The following is a 21,266-nucleotide window of genomic DNA, read 5'->3' as shown; positions in this document are numbered from 1 at the left end:
CTTTGGCTAAAGTAGTTACAAAAATAAAAAGATTTCTCCCAAGACTGGTCATTGAGGAACTCTCTTAATAGCTTCCCTCTAGCCTGAAGCTTTCTAACAGTAACCACTTTCATTTCCCCTTTAGTTACTTACTGACCTAATATTTCTGATATTAATCCTAATTTTATGTCAACTGAGTAATGATTTCCCATGTTGCATGATATGAAAAATGCTTATCTGAACTTCCGATATGTGAGGTCTCTAACATTTCCAGTGTCTAATAATCCCCAGAACCTTGAAGATAGCTACTGAATTGATACAGTGTGATCTGCCTACTCATCCTCCCTTGACCTGTGTGTCTTTAAATTAAATGCAGCTACTCTGAAAACTTCCTTTGAAAAAATACACATTTTTGAAAAGCTTTACAACCATCTGATGCTCTAATTGCTTTCTCCTCTCTCCTACTTTGCTGGCCTACACTATTCTACTCCCTTCTATACCTATAGGACAGGATAATGATCCAGCTACCTGAAATATCCTCTTCCTGTTCTTTCAGACTTTGGGCTGGGAATTGTTCTGTCACCCTCAGCTTAATCTTCTTGAGCTTTTCTTCTAGTTTTATAATTAACTGATCATTTATATCTTTTACTCCTGTTATACATCTTCATCCCTGCATTCAATATTTTCACCCTAATCCTAAAATCTGTACCATCTTCACTACATTTTGATACATTTCTCATTTCTCTTCTTGGTATTTTATTCATATAGGTGAAAAATACTTCACTATTTGTTCTTATGTACAGACATATTTATTGCTAATCCCAGCCCATGTGCATGCATATAGTTGTTTACAAAGAGAAAATATTTTTGAGTAATAAAACATCTTCAAATTAAACAGCAGACCTCTCTTGATCGTAATCCTTAATTCCATACACAAAACTTTGAAGTAACTTTTTGCTTACAATACACTCCTTATACATTGGGTTAGGCAGATATTCAAAGGAGCAGCATAATTTATTTGCTCAAGTTTTAGCCTAGCCTATCCTGTACAAAGAAAATTAAAGAATAGTTTTCACATTTCATATTACAATGTGTTAGAAGAACACATGAGCTTCTCTTTTATGTGTTAAGTCAACCTGGTGTTCAGATTAAGTACGGTTTTGGAAGACTGAAAGGAAGAAATGGAAAATATCAGTCCAGTGGTAGTTGGGAGACAAGTTGAATATGTGAGATTAATAAGGATGAAATGAAGCACTCTAGAGTGAAAACTTTGAAGTTGGACAGAGAGAGCAGAAATGAATGCAAAAGGAGAAGAGAGGAAAAGAAAAAAACCATAAGGAAGGCCATCACTAAGCAGGCACCGTCTGCACAAGGGAAGCAAGAGCCAGGAGGGTCGTGGGGCTTAGGTCTTTTACTGGGGTAGAACCCAATTTCCTGCTATGAGAAAAAGGGTGACTGCAATTACCCACCAAAGCAATGAGAAAGATGAGGGGAGAAAAGGAAAAGAAAAAATATTTTGAGCCCTGTGGAGAAAGATGTTCACTGGAGGCAACCACAGCTTCAGTGATACAGTGAAATAGAAGTCTAATATAAAGTAAAACAGTGTATACTAATGTACTATAATAATTTAGTCACCTGAGAGTGCACAGTGGCAGTGAATGGTTCTAGACATGTTTGGTTTAAATGAAAAAAATGAAAGGGAAAAAAGTGAGAGATCGAAGTTTTAATTATTATTTACTTTTTATTTATGTACCCAACACAAACATTAGAGTAACTTTGCTTACTTTATTGACCTCCTTTGTCTGTAGGATATAATTAATAGGGGGATGTTTTTTGCCTTTTTGAAGGAATGTAGTGTCTTTCAAGCTAATGAATAATTAAGGTACACCATAATGTGTTGCATTGCTTGCCAAATGCTGGGCCACTAAGCTGATTCAGCTTGGTGTTTCAAAAGAAACTATATTAATTTTCATAATGCAGTACTAAGAAAATTTCCAGCTCCTTTTTTTATGGATTTTGATAGTAGGTGCTGTAATCATAGGGTAAAAGTCTTCTATATTGATTTAATAGTACAGAGCAAAATCCAGAACTTCTTGCTTTGAAGGATCATAGGGTTGCTTTAGAGATTTCCTGCTTTTTTCCCCTTTTAAAATTTTTTTTAAATTATTATTATTATTGTTTTCTCTTATTTTGGTGAACAGTGTTGTATAATTACATTTGCATGGCCAGGAAAGGGATTATGAAGGGTCATGGGTAATTTTTGTGGCTGAAAGCTGTGCATATGTATGTGCGCCCACATTTGCCAAATTTCTGTTGAATCACACCTACTACAGGAGAGCAGGACATGTTTTAGAACAGAGGTGGCCAAGCTTTCACAAAACTTTTCTGGCTCGTTGTTGAGGTGCCTTGTTGTGTAGCTTAGAAGAGTCCTTAGCTTGTTTAGGACTGCATACTGTAAGGAATCTGTCATGGTGCATTTTCATCCTCATCGAAGTACCAGCTCACTCCTCCCAGAAAAAGTGTCAGAGCTGTACTGGATGAAACCTTTAAAACAAAAGCTTAACTCTTGTGCTTGTTGGAGAATATAATGGAACTCCCAGCAGTTCCTGCTACAGGGCTGCTCTGACACCTAGTCAAGAAATGTAGATCCATCATTTGTGATGTTTGGTGTGTATAATGACCAAAGATGCAGTGGCATAGGAGTTCAGTTTAAGACAAGAGGCAGCAGATGAATATAACAGTGAAAGAGGGTGCAAGTCCCAGGAAACAGATTTGAAAATATAATTATAAGGTCAGTTTTGATCATAGCCAGAATTACACAGCTCATTTCTGCAGCCTTTGTGCTGAATAGAGTTTGGCCAGGCAAGTAGTACTACTGACTGCTTTAATATGTACTGTTCTTTACAGACACTATGTTTTGAGGCTTTAAATAGAGTCAGGAACCACTATTTGGGGTTTTTTGAATTTTAGTGGCCTTTGCAGTCTGAGAGGATTTAGGAAATGTAAACTTTGGGGTTTTGTTTTTTTCCTCAGAAGTTTCATTTGTAATAAAAAAATAACTAATGAACACTGTGTCACAGAATCTACTACTAGAGAAACTTACTTTCAGAATATATTCTCTGTAAGTGATTTGTTGTTCTCATAATTTTAAGTATTTATAAAGGATTCCTTTTAAGGGTTAGTTAAGTTATATGGAGGGAAAAATTTCCCTAGCAAATAAGTTCCCAGAGGAACAATAACAGCAACTAAGAAACCGTGTTGTGGTAGTAGAAAGGTTTATAGCTATATGGGTCTATATGGGAGTGTTATGTAAGCCTCTACTCTCACAAATCACTGAGATATTAGATTGTGCTGAAAGGGATGAAGATGCTCAGCTGACTGCATTTTCAGCTTCATCAGTAGTTAAGTTGGTGCTAAGGAGTTATACAGATGTTTCAGTGATTTAAAGGAATAGAATAAAAGCACACTTTTATGTCAATGGCATGCCAGTTTAATGAGTAATATTAAGAATGGTTATAAAGAAACATTATGCAACAAAGTAAATTCTCTTCACTCTGCTTTAACACTGTAATTAAAACACAAATGCTATTTATGGGAAAACCTGTTGTTAAAATAACAATTACGGTAGCTTGTTTTATTCTTTTATTTCATTGAAAGACAATAAAGAATGTTATTCAATTTTTCTGTTTTTAACTAAAATGCTACTGAATTTTCCTACATGATCATTTTGCTTTTTTACTCTTCCCATCTGTCTATTTCACCTTAAAGTTTTAAAGAGCTATTTTTTCCAGAAATAATTAGGTCATTTATAATTGCTGTCAGCAATTTGTTAGTCAGAGTAAAGCTTACTCTAGTTCCAGTCATGGATTTGTGAAAGCTTCCAGTATTAAGTGCTTTTGTGGCAGCACACTACCCTCCTCTCCAGCCCAGCTCACTGGACATCCATGTCCCCTGCTATTTAAATGAAGGTGTGACATCCTGCCCTGAGATGTTACATTCTCGTTATACTATTTTTTTTCTGAGCATGGTATTCAAAGAATAGACAAAACCATGCCAGAATAGTGATGGTTATTAGTATATCCAAAACTGCAGATGTATATTGCATTATATAAATCCTTATTTTCAGGAGTTTAATAATACATGTTAGAATAGCTGTATCAGAAGGGTTTGTATTTTCAAATGGATGCATTTCAAAGTAAGCTCTACACAAACACAGCGTTGTGATTAGATAACATGTCACTGCTGTGCATTTTGTTAGTTTGTTTTTCTACTGCCTCGATAATTATTGTGGTGAGATGATCTCCTTATTTACTGACATTCTGTAGGATCACACCAGTAATTCACCTGAAATGACTGTCTGCAGTCTTACAGGGTCTTACTGCTGAGGCTTTTCGAATGCTAATGTCGGTCATAATTAATCAATAGTGATTGTGCAAAACATAAAACATTTATATGATCTTCATAACTGGCACTTAAATTCTCCACAAGAGACAGCCTGAAATAGTAGCAGAGCTTGTCCTTGCATCTCTCTGTTGTAGCTTGTACTGTTTGATGTGCTGGCATGCTTGCCCTAAATAGTCTCTGAGGTGAGTTGTTTGGATGTGTCATTTCAACTGAATATAGCTTTGCATACTCCTGTAGCACATAAAAGAATAGAATACCAAAAGAGATCTAAATAGTATACAGCAAAATATGAAATATTATTCTTTTCTGCTACTCTTATAGAAGCAGCACTTTAATGTGCCATTTAATGTTATTTCTTGAAATATCATTTTGAGGAGTTAATAAAGAAAAAGCTTTGTGTGCTTATTGAAAGACTGATGGTTTGCTTCATGTGTTCCACAGCCTTAAGCTTCTTCTAATGTTAGGAACAAGGACATTCTTTTCTCATCTGTTTATTTTTGTCTTTATACCTTCATTAAGGTGGGAGTTTTTAGCTTACATTCTGTGTTCCATCATTTTTACTGCTATGTTTCTGCTTGATAGGCATTACAGTTGATTTTCCAACAGAAAAAGGACTTTAAAGTGGCAATTTACTGAAAGTAACTTGGTACTGTGTCCTGATCCTCCAATGCCAATGTCAGTATTTTCTTTAAATTCTTTGGTTTATTGCTATAATGTTTTTCTTCTTTTGACTGCATATTTGCACAGTACTCTGCATGCTAGGACTCCATCTTAATTAAATCTCAGGACTGAGCTGAAAAAAGAGTGAGTATTTATTGTCTGGGAAAAATGTGGAAGGGAAGGATCTGGGATCCAATAAACACATGCAAAACGAAGTAAGCATTACCCTCCTCACTCTTGTTCACCCAAAAATCAACCCACCAAAAACTAGAGGAACAGTTAAAAAATTAATTTACATCCTTAATTCTTCAAATACACATGGGAGACCGAGTGGTTAGCAAATTCATTAGTGTTTTTTTAAGTCAGCACTGATACAATACTGTGTCTACAAAATGTGATCCATGCAATTAATTTGTAATACTTCCATAGGAGCATGTAAAAAAGTGAAATCACATGAAGGTGAGGGAAAACTTTGCTATACTATAAATATTATATTGCATTATATTGTACAAAGGTAGTAATCTAAAACTGTATGCATGCCAGGAGGAATAACTCTGCAATTGCAAAACCTGGAGATGAAGCTGATTGTGTTACCTAAGATGTTTGCTTTTTTTTTTTTTTCCCAAAAGATTGAGCTAATACATTTTTCATACCCCCGTTTAAATTTTTCTTTATTGCTTTGAGTGATAAATTTTGATGTTTACCTTTTGGAAAATGAGATTTCTGATTGACATTATTAAGGATATTGTTTAGAAGTACTGGAAGTATTGGAGGTGACCAGAGTTAAACATGGTAGGTTTTACTGGAATGACTAATTATAATAGATGCTTGACTCCCATGAAGGTTGCTGGCAATAAGGTGCTTCCTCATTTAGATGCTTTTATAATCTCCATTAGGTGCTTTTGTGCATCTTTAGACATGCAAATACCTCATCTGCTGGTCTAAACAAAGAAGTGTATGCACTGGCAGCATTTACAATGACAGAAGTCAGGTATGCTTTGCCTCAAATCAGTGGGCTTTGTTCATTTATGCCTCTGTCTGAAGATACTCTAGATATAATCAGTTTGGTTGCCAGCTGACAAAAAAAAATTCAAATGAGGAATTATACTTCAGGAGTACAAATAAACGTATTTTGAAAATGAGGCGACAAAAACTAAAATTACTTCCATATGACACAAAGCCATAAGTGTGTGACATATCTGGGTTAGTTTCATATGTAACAATACCTGGTGCTAAATACTTGGCCAAAAATTAGAAAATTGGAATCACACAATACACAGCTCTTCTGTTTGGCATCAGTTCCATAATACAAGAGAACTTATCATTTGTAAGCTTGTCTGGTTTTCAGTAAGAATGAGAACAGTTTGATCTGTCCTGATACATCAAACAATACGGTGTGGGTGGTTTAAAAACAAAACAGTTAATCAAGCAAAATTTTACTTAAAATACCTTATGATTCATCAACCAGTCTATGCACACTGTCAATTTTGCCTTTCTGAGCAATTATTTATAGACTATTTAAATAGCCTGGACAGCATGTGGAACTGCTGAGAATAATATTGTTTTATGAATTACTTCTTCAATTTGTTTCAGTTCAATATGGACTGACAACATGACAGTGAGTCAAGAAAACTGCTGCTTTTTCGAATGCAATTCAGTACAACATGGAAATTAAGTTTTGCCTCAATATTGTTTTTTCTATGTTAAAATATTCCTGAAGTAAACTATGAAATGGTGTGAGAAATAGAATTACTTACTTAATCTTACTTAATCATATTTCTACTTCTTTTTTCATATGTACTATCACAAACTTTAGAAGTTGCATTTCTATCAGTAAGGGTCACTACTAAGTTCTTACCTGCATGATTCCCATTCAAGCACAAAACACCAACTTGGAAACATGAATAGACAATAGGATGGAGAAGTTCCTTAGTGGACTGAATGCTAGTTGAATTTTTTAGGGCAATCAAAGAAATGTATGAAGTACCAGGAAGTTCAGAGATGTCAAATACATCAGGAATGTCGAGAACTGGACAGGCTTTGACTGGCGGTAAGTTAAGGGAAAGGAATTAGAGAAATTAGAAAGACAAAAAAAAAAAAAGAGGGAAAAGGGGGATAATGCAATTATGGGCATGAGGTATTTATAAAGTATATTATATACTATCTGGAGCAAAGACAGTAGAGTAATTTTTCTTGTGCTGCCCTTTGGAAAGTGGAACAATTAGGTGATGGAAATGAAGCTTGTGGCATCAGAGGTGACATCTGGTTTGAGTACTGTGTCCTCAGGAGTTGCATTTGGACTGCATGAGTAGTGCTTTTGGGTGTCCTGGTTGCTTGTTCATCAGTGTGCCTGGAAACCAGGGTGGAAACAGTGAGAGAAAGAGAATGAGGGAAGGTCACTGTGTGCAGTTAGATGTCATGCTGGCTAACTTGAGTCATGAACTGTGACTGAGTATCTGTATTGACTCTGGATGGAGTTACCTTCCTTCATTGCAGCTCACACGATGCCGATTTAGGTTAGTGACTGAAACAGTGGTGGTAACACACCGGGGTTTTATCTATTGCAGAGCAGCATCTGCACAACAAAAAGGCCTTTTCTAATTTTGTCCATGGCAAGTAGGCTGGGGTGGGTGTGCAAGAGCTTGGGAAGGAGCACAGGCAGGACAAGTGACCCACATCGACCAGAGGGGTGCTCTGTGCCTTAGAATGTCACGCTCAGTGATAAAAGCTGATGCTTAGAGGCTGTTTGAGCACTGGGATGTTGGCAGGAGGGCTTTTGCTTCACTTGTATATTTTTGCCCTATTTTTTCCCTTTACTTTTTAAATTGGCTTTGTCTCAACCCATGAGTTTTTCCTTGTTTCTGTGATTCAAATTCTCCCCTCCATGCTTGGAGGTAATGTGAATGAGTGGCTGGTGGGAACTTAGTCTTTGGCCAGGGACAATTCACATCTTTTAAGCCTGATCATCTAATATTGACAAGTCTCACGAAATCTGTAGAAAACTGAGTAGACTTTTCATCTGCTACAAGTGGTTTTTTTCAGTAGAATTTCTGAAGTAATGGCTTAAAGACTGATTGAGCCATTGGTCATCACATTTTGCTCATCACCTGGGGACTATCTCAATAAGTACAAACTTACTTTTGGTATCCAAGCAATCAACCAATACTAAATTTGTATCTGGTTATTTACTTTCTGGTTTGAGTCTTGAGGGAAATATTAGTATCTGTCATACACTCTCTTTTTCAGAATGTCTTGTTAAGATGCAAAGTAAAAGACTAAAACTGTGATTCACCTACACCTTTGTAGAGGCACTACGGACTAGTTTCCTCTTCTGTTAAGTGACAGGCACTTCCTTATAGTTAAGAAAGTAGTACCTCAAAGACAAATGAAAATTATTAAAAATGCTATCTTTACTACAGTCTGGTTATTCTGGACTGATGGATTGGTTGTTAACACATTTATGTTCATAAATCTATATGCATATAATATGTGTGAAAGTTAATAGAAGATGCAGATTGAAAAATATGTGGGCCTGGCACTCTTTCCTCTATGAAGGCAGAATTTACTGTGCTATGCATTTGTTTGTCTGAACTAATTATAAGATTTCATGTGTCTTGTAATTTATGTCATTCTTGATGCAAACCTGATTTCACTGTTGTGAGTTGGATGCAGTATTCCCATGTTTTCCTGTTTCCGAGTAAGTGCAACTCTAAAAACTTGCCATCTAAGCTGTGTTGCCCAGTTGGGCAGTAGGAGCTCCAAGCTTAAAATACAAAGGGTTCCCACTCTTAAATGACACTTTGTTGTAATTCACCATAATTTGACTGCTTTATGTATGCACCTGTTCATGGTTTGGGTGGAGATTCTGACAAAGAAGCTTCCTGGAAAGTGGATGATAAAGAGGAGATGATGAACTTGTCATTTGTTCTAAATGCAAACAACAATTTTCAAGGGAGCTAATTAAAATCTTTATCTGATCCCTAGTTGCAAGAGAGCTCTGCCTGGGTGTATGTGATAAGTTCATGCTGTTAGAGATTCCTAATTTGATTGAGGGTTTTTTTTCCCGATTTTATGAGTACAGCTTTTTTTTTTTTTTTTTTTTTTTATGTTCATAAGTCTTTGCCAGAGGAAATGGCAATCTTCCTTTAAATGTTGCAGTTGGGAAACAATGCTTGGCAAGTGGCTTTTGATTTTCTTTTTCTTTGTGTATGTGAGAAAAATGTCAACTCATCCAAGCTGTTTGTAGAGGAAAATGCTTCTTTCCAACCTTGTTGGCTAAAGAACTTACTTTGAGGAGAGTTGAACCTGAGGTAGTTTACAGGATTTTGATAAACGGTGAGCTTCTGTTTACCAGAGCTTTGTGAAGATTGTTTTGTCATCTTAAAAAGGACCTGCTGAGTTTTCTAGATACAGAGGAACATACTGTACATCAGCTTGATCTGGCAAAGAACATTAAACTCTTAATATGGCATTAGAAGTTGTCAGCTGGTCACGTTAGTTGACTTTAATAATTGCTGGTTGACAGGTCCATAGATCTGGAAGACAGAACATCAAAAACTTGCCCTTTCTAGTCAACTTGTTAATTGTATGTCTAAGTTATTTTCACTTGTGGCGTGAAAAAACCCAATTGTTCCTTCTGCGGAGAGTTCTGTATGAGATATTTTGTTTGATATCTTTCATAAATTAAAGGTTATGCTGATAGTTTAAGCTGGAAATTGTTCTTTAATGGCAAGTAAATGAATTGATCAGTGTGGAATTAGAGATCATGAATTTAGTGTGGTACAAGAGGTCAGAATGAGAGTTTGAGGGTAGGAGTTGGCACAGTATAAGGAAATGTAATTTTTTTGCTCTGTAGTGAACTATTGATTCTTACTTTTAATTGCATGCTTCAGCATTCAGCATTCATGTGGAAGAAAAATGTTTACAGCAAAGCAAGATGTCTGTCACTGTCTGCTTTTGCTATAGTAAAAAAATTAATGTTAATGATCAGTGAAGCAAAAGCAGAAAGAATGTTACTAAGTAACATCATACATAAGTGAAGTGGAAGCAGGAGTGTGATATTTACCCAGAATTTCAAATGGCAACCAATGAAGAAGGGTGCTAGTCGAAATAATATTTTGTCTTCTTCTCATTTATGTGTAAACCAAAGTGTGTATTTGCCTGTATGTATTGTGTGCTGGTTTTGATTGGAAAGTAGAGAAATGGACCAGAATTTCCTTCAATAATTTTGTATAATTTTAATAGATAAACAAAAAATTCAGTCCAAATTCTTCTGGAAAGAAATATCCCCAAGAGGAAGGTGAAAAAACATCCTACTGAGACTAGAGAGACCATAAAACACATATAAGCTTGAATACTGCTATATGAGACAGGCACATTTTTTTGAAAGTTGACAACTCAAAGATGTTAGCCACATGTCACCAAGGTAATTTTTTATAGATGTCTAGCTGTGTGGTACCATATGGATACCTAAAACAACACACAGGGAAAGAAAACAGTTTCAAGTTGCAGTTACCAGATCAGACAGTTCTAAGTCTGTGTGTTCTCATGACTCTTTACTGTAGTCACTTTGTGTTCAGCTCTTGCTTTACCACATAAAATGAAGCATAGATCCTCATAGGTTTTAGACCATCCTGTTGAGTTCTTTGTTTACCCTTTTCTGCCTTACATTTGTCTGTGCTATATAAGGAAAGAAAATTGATCTAACATTTATTAGTATTACTATTATTATTTTAAATTTTTCTCCTTTACCATTCTAAATAACAGAAACCACTACTAATGAAATTATGATCATGGACATACCTAGTTTAAGCCATACAAATTTGTTCAGTAGAACTGGTCTCACTGAGGACCAGTGGGTGATGCAGATGTGTCATGCAGTGGTTTTGACTAATTCCTTGAATATGAAGGCATCCATTTCCTTGTCTTTGCTTAGGCAGAAGTATAAACAAATTCAGAGTATCTCATTGAAATGGAAGAATAGTTCCAAAAATTCAGACCAGGGATTCTCTTAGCCCTGGTTCTACAGTGTTCTTATCTCCAATAAGCCATAGCAGATTTCCAGAGAAGAGAAGAATAGAGTGAGAGTACATAACACATCTCTAGAAAATTCCCAGCCTCCAACTGTTTTCAGCTCAAGGGATTTCCTAAACCTGGTGTGATATCACCAGCTCTCAATGAATCTCTTTTCTAAATTTGTGTTAAGTTTCTCTATTCATCTTTTTAAAATTTTCTTTTACCCCCTAATATGTTTCTGGCAGTTTCGTAGATTTTTTCACCTGTTGGGCAGAGAACCACTTTCTTCTGTTTGTTTTGCACTTTGCTCCTACCAGCTTCCTTTAAAGTTGCTGGTTGTCCTATATACAATATTATGCCAAACATAAAATGATACAAAGGTAGAGTTTGAGTCCTCTGTCTCTCAGGAGAGAAAAAATACCATCAGAAGGCCCTGGAAAAAAAAAAAGGAAATACTGCTACCATCTTCCAGAACTAAAAGAAGGTTTTGGTTTTGTGAGTTTTGGTCCTTTTCTATTTTCTTGCCTGAATAATGATGCTCCATGGAATTATTCATTCTTTCTATGTTTCTAAATATTCTGAAAGAGAGACCAGAGCACACAGTGGAAAGATACATTTTTAAAATGAACTGAAGGGATTAAAGACTATGTGACTTTTGTACCTCAGCAATTTGTGTTGGTATTACAAGTATTTTGCACTACAAAATTGTGTTGTGAGCACTGAATATTAGGAGCATGTAATAGTCAAATATGTGGTAGATGGGCTACAGCTGTAACATTATCATCAGCAGTGATACAGACTACTATACTTGTTGACAGGAGTAGAAAAATCAATTAAATAGTTTTCTTTTGAACATTGGTTATAATTACTTTGTTGACAAGATACCTTTATATTGCAATCTGAGGTGATGTCTGTGCTTCCTTTCAAAACATCACATAAAGTTTTGTAGTGAAAAAATAATCTCAATCAGAAAATACACATCCGAAGGCATTTTATCCCTGTCATTTGTGGTAGAGATGGCAGCAGGATGACATTGTAAATTTGCTCAATTTTATACTTTTTCTCTCTGAATCTGCTTGTTCTTTATAACATAACTGCAGGCAAGCCCTTAAGTTTGCAGATGTAAATAGCCAGTGTCAGAATGTGTTTCATGCAGAGCTGAGCTATGCCTTCACCTGAATACCACTCAAGTGGGGCTGTCTGCTAACCCTCATTGTACTCCTGTTACAGAAATGAACAGTTCATCTTTTCTGTGGATTTGTTTTTTTCCCAGAAAGCAATGAGAGCAAACTGAATGTATCTTCATCTTCCAGTATTTCTGGTAGCATCCTTTAGAAGTTGGTCATTGACCTTTCTTGATAAGAAAGCCTTTTCCCATCATTTTTTATTTTTTTAATACCTGGTGCCTCCTTTCTCTCTCTCTTACTGCATTTCCCCCTAGATGTTCATACTACTAAGGAGGTGTCTGAGACCCAGGCTGTTGATGAAGAACTAATTCATTAAGAATATACTACCAGCTTAAGTATCTTTTTATGCAATTAAAAAAGAAAAAAGCAAGGCTCAGCAAAACAAACAACTCCTACCCCCAACCTCCATTTTGTTCGTGTTGTGTGTCTCCATAGACGACACATAAAGGTTTTCCACAGACAGTATTAGTATTCTGGCAAGCTCTCACCTGTGGTCTGTAGACCACCAGAGTGCTGACAGATGCACTGTTATACAGAAATGCAAAAATTATATTTGTTTTTCTGTATGTATCCTGCAAAACCCCAAAACATTCAGATCTCTCCCTGCTACTCTGTTCCAGCTCGCTCAAGCCATCTGCTTGGTTTTCCTGCTGCATTTGGTCTCATTAGTCATCTTCACATGTACTTCGGGCTGCTTAATTTCATTATGCAAAGTATTATGCACTGTTCATCCAATAAGTGAGAGAGTTCATCTATTCTGCTCCCTAAGAGACTTGTAAAAAGTAGTTTTAAATTTCTAAGAAAACCTAAAAATTCTTGTTGAAACATGGTTCATGCTCCATTGTTACCTATATTAAAAAGTACTAAAACTTACTCTATAGATTTATCTGTTTTTTCTTGAGTTCCAAACGTTAACTCCTGTCTCCTTAGAAATATTTGCATCTAACTAGGATTTTTCAACACAGTTTTAAGATATCAGCACAAAACTGCATGTCATATTTAAAAGTTTCCTTTTTGGCAGATTTAGGTCTTCTGCCTAGCAGTGGGATTGCCAGTTCTGACAGAATGTGTTTGTGGCCATGCCTGTGAATATTCACTAGAATTAGCAAAATCATAAGCCTTTTGAAAAGGAAAAGAAGTCACAGAGGGAAGAGGGATCTGTTAATAAAACAAAGATAAAAAATACCCATTTGCAGTCATTACTAAGTGAGCCCTGGCTTCTTAGAACTCTGGAGGCTGACTGTGATAAACTCTTGCATCCCTATCATCCAATGGACTTTTTGTTGTAAGATGAAAAAGATCTAAAAAGAGTTTCCTGTGATGGCTTTTGGTACTCCCCTATGTGTTATCCCAGACAGAACTCTGCCAGCACCCCAGTGGGTGGAAGAGTACCAGAAAATTGGTCAGCCTTGAGCTGAGGAGGGAATGGCTGAGGCTTGATGGGCAGAGGCAGTGGATTAATAGTCAACCTGGATAATGAGAAAGGGCATAAAAATTGGACATGGAATGGGAAACTGGGACTGACTAAACAAAAAGAGTCAGAATTGGCAGGGAGCTCTAGAGAAGACAGATTTAATAAGGAATTGGATATCTGGACAGCAGATGTAGAGCTGCCAGCATAACTGCCTGTAGTATCAGCCAGTAATCCTAGCTCGAGAGAACTGGGAATGCTTGAGAAATGAGCCAGGAAGGCAGGAAAATGGAATTCAGTGGGAGTTGTCTTGGATATATAGGAACATACAATATATGTTACATGCTAGAGGGGGAAAAAAAACAAAAACAGGATGTGGAGAGAAAATTAGGATCTATTATTTGGTGTATAAAATTAGCGGATTTTTTTATCTTAAAGGAATTTCATCACAAAAATAATTCTTTTATTTTAAGGATCTGCTCCATAAGGTATGTGAATTCTAGAGCATTCATGAATAGGAGAGGTAAACCCCTTAAATTCCTTGAAAAAACAACCTAGGGACTGGATACGGCATAGCTCCCCACAAAAAAATTGTGACTCAGAGACTTTCATAAAGCCTCAGAAATAGAATGAATTAAACTTTGAGTGCTTGACATTGCAGTGATTTTTTTTATTAATGTTGTGGTTTGCATCTAATGAGTTTAATTTCACTTTGTTGTTTTGATAAATAAAGATATTCTATCCAGACAGCCACAAGCTACAAAATAATTGTTGACTCTGAAAGTCAGAACATTTTTAACCAGCTTTTCCTGATAGTTATTTCATTAAAACCCTAGGTCCTGGAGTAATTCAAAGGCTTTAGTCTTTTTTCCTGTTCTGATAGAAAGGACACATTATGTGGAGCTGTAAATTCTTTTACCCCCAGACTTTGGTGACTCTAAATTCAATGCAATGCGCTTGCTGATATGGAATTTATTCCCTAAAAATTAGAAGACAAATAATAGGTATATACATTTACAGAAAATTACATCATTTTTACAGTATTTATTACTTAATACTTAACTAATGAAAAATGAAAGCTTCCTAAGTATTTTAGATTATTTTAATTATTTTTTATTTAATTAAATCTTTTTGTTGTTTAAAAAAATCTTTATTTGTAGTTTTATATTTTTAAATATTGTCAAGTCCGACAAAATTAAATACTGATAGTACTTCCTCCTAAGGAAAATATTCAGAAGTGCTACATATAAGATATGGGGGCTGGGGACAGGCTTTAAGGGGCGTGGTTCAGGTACTAGATAAGGATTCAAGGCATTTAAGACTGAGAAGGATCCTTGAACCAGACTCATGTGACTTTCAGCATATAGTTTAATATTTGTGTACCTTAGCTTTCATCTGTAGAACATATATATTGATATAGCTTTACTCTTGTTCTTTACTGTCTAAGGGATTTGATTTATAAAAATCTTAAAGATGTCTAACAGTCTTGTTCAAACAACTTCCAGCACAGTGAGCATTCAGTCTTAACTGGAGCTTCTCGTTATAGCTGTGGGGGGAAAGTCATGTGAATTCCTTTAATTTACCAGAATATGAGACTTTATAGAAGGCAAATAGAAGGGCAGAGAAGGAAAAAAAATATATAGTACAATCAGAATAGTTCTAGGAAAGAAATAGTTTTGAGTCTAAGATTGAATTGACTGATATCACTTTTGCCCCTTAATCCAAACTGTTCTGAAATTATCTTTTTGTGTATAGAAGTTAAAAAATGTTCAAGTGTAAATCCATGTCTTTCCAGTGTGAATTCACTGAGCCGCTAAGTTAAGGAATCTTTTGGGTTACAGCACTAGAAAGACATGATGTGCACTTTACTTGGCTCACTGATGAAATCTACAGAAATACATAATATTGGAGCACACCAAGAAAACAGTCCAAATCAGTCCATGATGAAGAAATTTTTTTCATTTATTTTTGCTCTGTGTCTCTTAACAGTCTGATTAAATCTCATGATAATCAGCTACGGGCAATCAACTGAAAGCAGTGAACAAACCAAGTACATTTAAAAAAGTTTTTAAGCAGCAGTTGTTCATGGGCAAAGATGGAAAATACAGCACTACAGGTACTGGAAATTGTTTACATTGAATGTCTTTCTTTTAAAGGGAGAAAAGGAATAATTTTCTGAGCTGTGAAGAAGAAGACCCTTCATTCAAGATTTCCCTGTGAACCCTGCATTGATGCCAATCATATAAGGTATTTTAAACAAACAAGATTCTGTTACCTTCTATAACCTATTAAATGCTTTAATCCATGGCACTTTCCAAGAATTAAAATGGAGATAGTAAAGAAATTAAAGAAATCACTTTTTCTGATGCACAGTTTGTTAGATTAATGAACACGTAATTTTGTGGTAATACATGACACTTCATTCTGACATTAAAGATTTAAAAAATCCAGTTGATTTGCATTTCTTGTTGAGATAGTAGTTGTATTCTTTGCCTTCTTTCACCATCAATTTATGTTTTATCAAATCCCAAGCTGTCATGGTTCATTATCCACAGATGATCTTGAGCAGCCTTGCATCACAAAAAAATATGCTGTGGCATCTGCCATTGTGCACCACTAAACAGATCACTTCTGAGTAGGGTTTGTCTTTGATTAGTACATTCAGCAGTGTGTGTCCTTATATTTTTGCCTGTGAGTATCTTATGCAATGTGGCTGCATATAGAAAGGTACTGTGATTTTCCAGGTTGCAGATAGAATGTCTGCTGTGCCTTTTTAGCTGATGAGTTCCATTTGAGTTAATGCTTGTACACCTCAGTCTCCCCCAGGCAGTCCCATTGCTTCTGTAGTCATTTCAGTAAAATTCAGTATCAGTGATGTAGACAGCACAGTGAAATTAGGAGGTGTGATTATAGTATCAGGCTTGTATTCTAGACCCTTTTCTGATTTTTGGAGCCAAAAATTAAATTCATGTCACAATTGTATTAACAGCATAATAACATCCAGCTATAAATATATTTAATATAGAAGTCTTTATTTCCTGCAAGGTACTTACATTGGTAAAGAGACTCTTCATTTTTAAAAGACAGGAGTTAGACTTAATGATCCTGATGGGTCCCTTCCAATTCAGCATGTTCTATGATTCTATCAAAAATATTTAATCTTTTAATTCCCCTGAATCTGTTCCTGTTCCACCAAAACTTGAAAATAAATTTTGATTGAACTAGTAGTGTGTTCATCACAGTGATAAAATTAATTTCCATCTCTGTTCACTATCTTGCATATCTCAGTTCCAGGCAGTTTCTTCCGAGAATATGAAATACTGTTTTATGAATGTGTCTGGGAGTAAGTCACCAATGTTATAACTCAGACTAATTTAAATGAAAGCAAATGGTTTGGGATTTGAAATTTGAATTTCCATTTGAACAATAGCTTCAAGGACTTGCATGCACATTTGACTGTCTTGTGCCCTAAAGAGTATTGCTACTAAAGAAATGATCCACATGGACCCGTGAGCTACAATGAGGTTCTCAGGAATGTGAAATAATAGAATAAAGTTGTCTGTAAGGTAAATATGAAGTGGGAAAGCAAATTAAACCAAAACTGGAATATGAATGAATCTAGGAGAATTTTTAAAAAAATCTATACCGGTAACCTAAGATTGCAGCAAAACCTGAGGATCTGATGCACAAATCTGAACTGGAAATGCTTCTTAATTTGTCACCTGAGGCAGAGAATTTGTTTGGTAGGTTCCCTAGCATGCTGATGCCTATATAATATACTACAAAATGGGTTAAAGGGGTTACTGTAATAAGCAGAATTAGTAGGAAATGCCTTCTGAGACTTTTTGAGTGTTAGGAAGTGATTCGTGAAATACAAAAAAATGGAAATTTTTAAGTGTTACAAGGAGTCTTCCTATTTAAAAATACCATTATACTGGCAAAAATATTCCTTGAAGTGTTTTAGATGCAATTTCTCTTTAATACTACTTTTCATTTAGAAATATTTATGATATTTATGGTGTGTAGATTTTGGTATTTTTTGCTTTGGAAGTATTTATTGCTTGATAGTAACAGGGATGAAAGCAGTTCTCCTCTCACAGGAACTATTACTTCCAGTGTAGTTGCTTTGAACATTCTAAAAAGGCAGAATGGTGCTCAGGCCAGCTAAGGGAATATCCACAGAGCACAGAGAAAGACTGTAAATAGTACAGATCCAGAATCAGGAGGCCCCAGACCAACCAGTCTCAATGGTCTGACCCATTTAAATTCAAGATACCATGCTAGTTGGTAGCAAAACTCTCATGAGTTCTTTCCCATTTTCCTGCCCTGGAAGTGTTTCTTTTCTAGCCCATTTGTGAAAAAGAAGGAGCCCTGGAATCCTGGGACTGTGCAAGAAATAAGGACTAAGGTATTGTTGCAATGAACACTAAAATTATGGGCGAACAAAGGTTGATAGACTGTAAACCTCTTTCCAAAAATAAAAGCGTTTAAAAAATTTCCTGTTACTATGTTTTTTACCTGCTTTTTTTCTGAACTAACTCTTCATTTAATTTCTCTTTTGAGACTCAGCTATTCACTGGTAAGTTAAAGTCCCTAGGCTGTAGATGGATACATCTTGCCTCCTTTAATCATTGCCATCTTAAAGGTAAACCATTAAGCATGAAAATGGAATGTTACATAGATCTATGGTGTGTGCATCCATTAAAAATAGGGACAACAATAAATGCAAGAATTACTTTAATCAATGTGTTGAAATTAAGCTCTTTATTAACCTCCTTAGCTGAAAGTAAATTCAACTATTTTATACTGGCAACATAAGCTGCAATGAGATTTATGGGTTTGGATGATACAGATTGAATCAGATGCAACAAAGACTTCTTTGAGAAAAACAAAATTTCACAAAGTAGTGCAGTCAAGTTCAGATTTTACTCTTCCTGAAAGAAAGAGAATAAAACTGCTGGTGCAGAAAAAGGCCTCTTTCTTCCCACAGTGCTGCACTTACTGTGTTATGGTCTAAACCAGCAGCAATTACACATAAGCTGTTAAACAACATGAGAACAATCAAACAGTTGGCTCACTGAGCCAGAGGTGGGACTGGGAGCCCTTGCTGTTTATCCCAGTCAATCTCAGCGTCAGTAATGGTCAGAAACCAGACATTCATTCTCCTGCATATGTTTGTGTGGAGGGGGGAATGTGCCTTTTCTTTCCTTTTGGCAGACAAAAAAAGAAACTAAAACAACATGGGAAAATAATAGTTTTATGGGGAAACTGTGCACCTACAAGTGCACACCATATCTGGGAAGAGAATTGTGGCTTTTAACTGGCTGGATAAAAGCTCCTTTAGATTGCTATAGGATGAAGCCAAGAAGCTGGGAAAATTAAGAATGGTTTTGAATTGACAGGGCAGTTAGAGTTAATTACTTGGACACAGAGGAATACTAAATAAGTTTGCTGACAACGTTAAATTGGGAGGAGCTGTCAACTCCCTTGAGGGCAGAGAGGCCCTACAGAGAAACCTTAACCAATCACCAACTATATGAAGTTTAACAAGAGCAAGTGCTGGATTCTGGGATGGGGCAACCCTGGATGTAAGGACAGACTGGGGAATGAGATGGTGGAGAGCAGTGCCATAGAAAGGGACCTGAGGGATCCTGGTTGAGGGCAAGTTGCAGACGAGTCAGCAGTGCCCTGGCAGCCAGGAGGGCCAGCCCTGTCCTGGGGGACATCAAGTACAGCATCACAGCTGGGCAAGGGAGGGGATTTTCCTGCTCTGCTCTGCACTGGGGCAGCCTCACCTCGAGTGCTGGGAGCAGTTCTGGGTGCCACAATATCAAAAAGATGTGAAGCTATTAGTGAGCATCCACAGGAGGGCAGCAAGGATGGAAAAGGGTCCAGAGGAGAGGCCGTATAAGGTCACTTGGTTTGTTCAGCCTGAAGAAGAGGAGGCTGAACAGGGGAGATGTCAGTGTGGTTTTCAATATCCTCATGAGGGAAAGAGGGGCAGCAGGTACCCATCTCTTCACTCGTGACCAGTGACAGGACCCAAGCAAATGCCTGAAGTTGTGTCAGGGGAGGTTTAGGTTAGATATCTGGAAAAAGCTTTTCAACCAGAGGGTGGTTGGGCACTGGAACAGGCTCCCCAGGGGAAGTGGTCACACCACCAAGCCTGACAGAGTTCAAGAAGCATTTGGACAATGCCTTTTAGGCACATGGTGGTATTCTTGGGGCCAGGAGTTAGACCCTTCCAACTCGAGTTGAATCCCTTCCAACTGAGCATATTCTATGCTTCTGTGAGTAAATTATTTTAAGATTTTAGGGGGAAGAAGAAGACCCCAGGTGTTGGGCAAAATGAATGGCTAAGTGTGTAGGGTATTCTTTCATGGACTGAATTATGTATGTTACAGATAACTACTGAAGGAGGTCATGCCCATTTGTTAAATGATTGACCTTGTCATTTGTCACAGAGAGGATACCAGATTAGTAGACCATAAATTTAGATTGGTTCAGAAAGTTCTCTGGTCCTGTCACAGGTTTGGTCAAGCAGTGTTGAAAAAATTTTATGACAAATTGCCTCAAAAAACCCAGCAGGTTTTTATCTTTACATCTGAATAAATCAGGATGGACATTTTAAGAAATCTCAGTGTGAAGCTGGGGGAATGGCTGTGATCCAAGTCTCATAAGCATAGTTATTTTCTGAGGTACATTGAAACCATGAGGCTGAAGCCCTCCAAGGGTATAGTTTCATGATAGTGTGTTTGCTGGAAGTGGTGATCTTTTGCTCCCTTTTTGTTCCAGCACTAAAAATGAACAGTAGTTTTCAGCCAGATAAGCCTTATTGCTGCCTCAAAAGAAGGTAGTGCAGTGATGTGCATGTGAAAAGTAGGGCAGGATCTCTTCTCTTTTGGCAGTAGCAAAGCCTTAAATCAGTTTAAGCAGCTTTTGAAACCACTCCAGAACTTTGAGCCTTCACAGAAGGTGGCTGTGGGCATCAGGTGGTGGAACAGCATATACTTTCTGTGTAGCAAGTGTTGCTCACCTCACTGTCAGCAACTGTGCTTAGCATTGTAATAAGTAATGAACTTTGGTCACTTTTGTATAATTGGACTAGCTGAATTTGTAAAATTCAGTTCCCAGATTTGATTCCCGAGAGCAGTGGGCAGACCTCAGCTGGCTGCCAGGCTCCCACCCAGCCCCTCTCTCACTCCAGGTGTCTCAAAATGAGGGCAGGGACATCACTTGCCTTAACAGAGAAAACAGGCTCATCTTGAGGGAGATTAACTTAATTTATTGTTGATTGAAATAGATTGGTGTGGTGAGAAACAAGGACAAACCCTAAAACACCTTCTCCCCTTGTTCTTCTCAAATTCACTCCTTCATTCCCAACCCTTTTGCTTGCCCCCACTGAGCAGCACAGATTGGTGGGAAGTGAGGTTTGTGGCCAGTTTATAACAGCTGATCCCTGTCACTCACTCCTCATCCTCTTCCCCAACACAGGGGCCTCCAGAGGCTACAGGGGAACTTGCATGATCATGGTCCCCACTATGGGTGCAGGGGAGTCTCTGCTCCAGCCTCTGGGGCTCCTCCTCCTCTCACCTTGGTGACAGGGCTGT

General features: G+C 37.0%; 1 protein-coding gene across 3 annotated transcripts in view; it reads left to right on the top strand.

The window, feature by feature from the left end:
* SYT1 (synaptotagmin 1) overlaps positions 1–21,266 on the top strand; it is a 335,539-nt gene that overhangs the window by 62,608 nt on the left and 251,665 nt on the right. For all 3 annotated transcript variants that reach the window (XM_066549876.1, XM_066549874.1, XM_066549875.1), the window contains exon 2: positions 15,813–15,903. The gene's annotated coding sequence lies outside the window, so the exon portion shown is untranslated. The remainder of the gene's footprint in view (positions 1–15,812; positions 15,904–21,266) is intronic.

This window comes from Molothrus aeneus, chromosome 5 (assembly GCF_037042795.1).
Source record: "Molothrus aeneus isolate 106 chromosome 5, BPBGC_Maene_1.0, whole genome shotgun sequence".
NCBI lineage: Eukaryota > Metazoa > Chordata > Aves > Passeriformes > Icteridae > Molothrus > Molothrus aeneus.
This window is presented reverse-complemented; position numbering and strand designations above follow the sequence as displayed.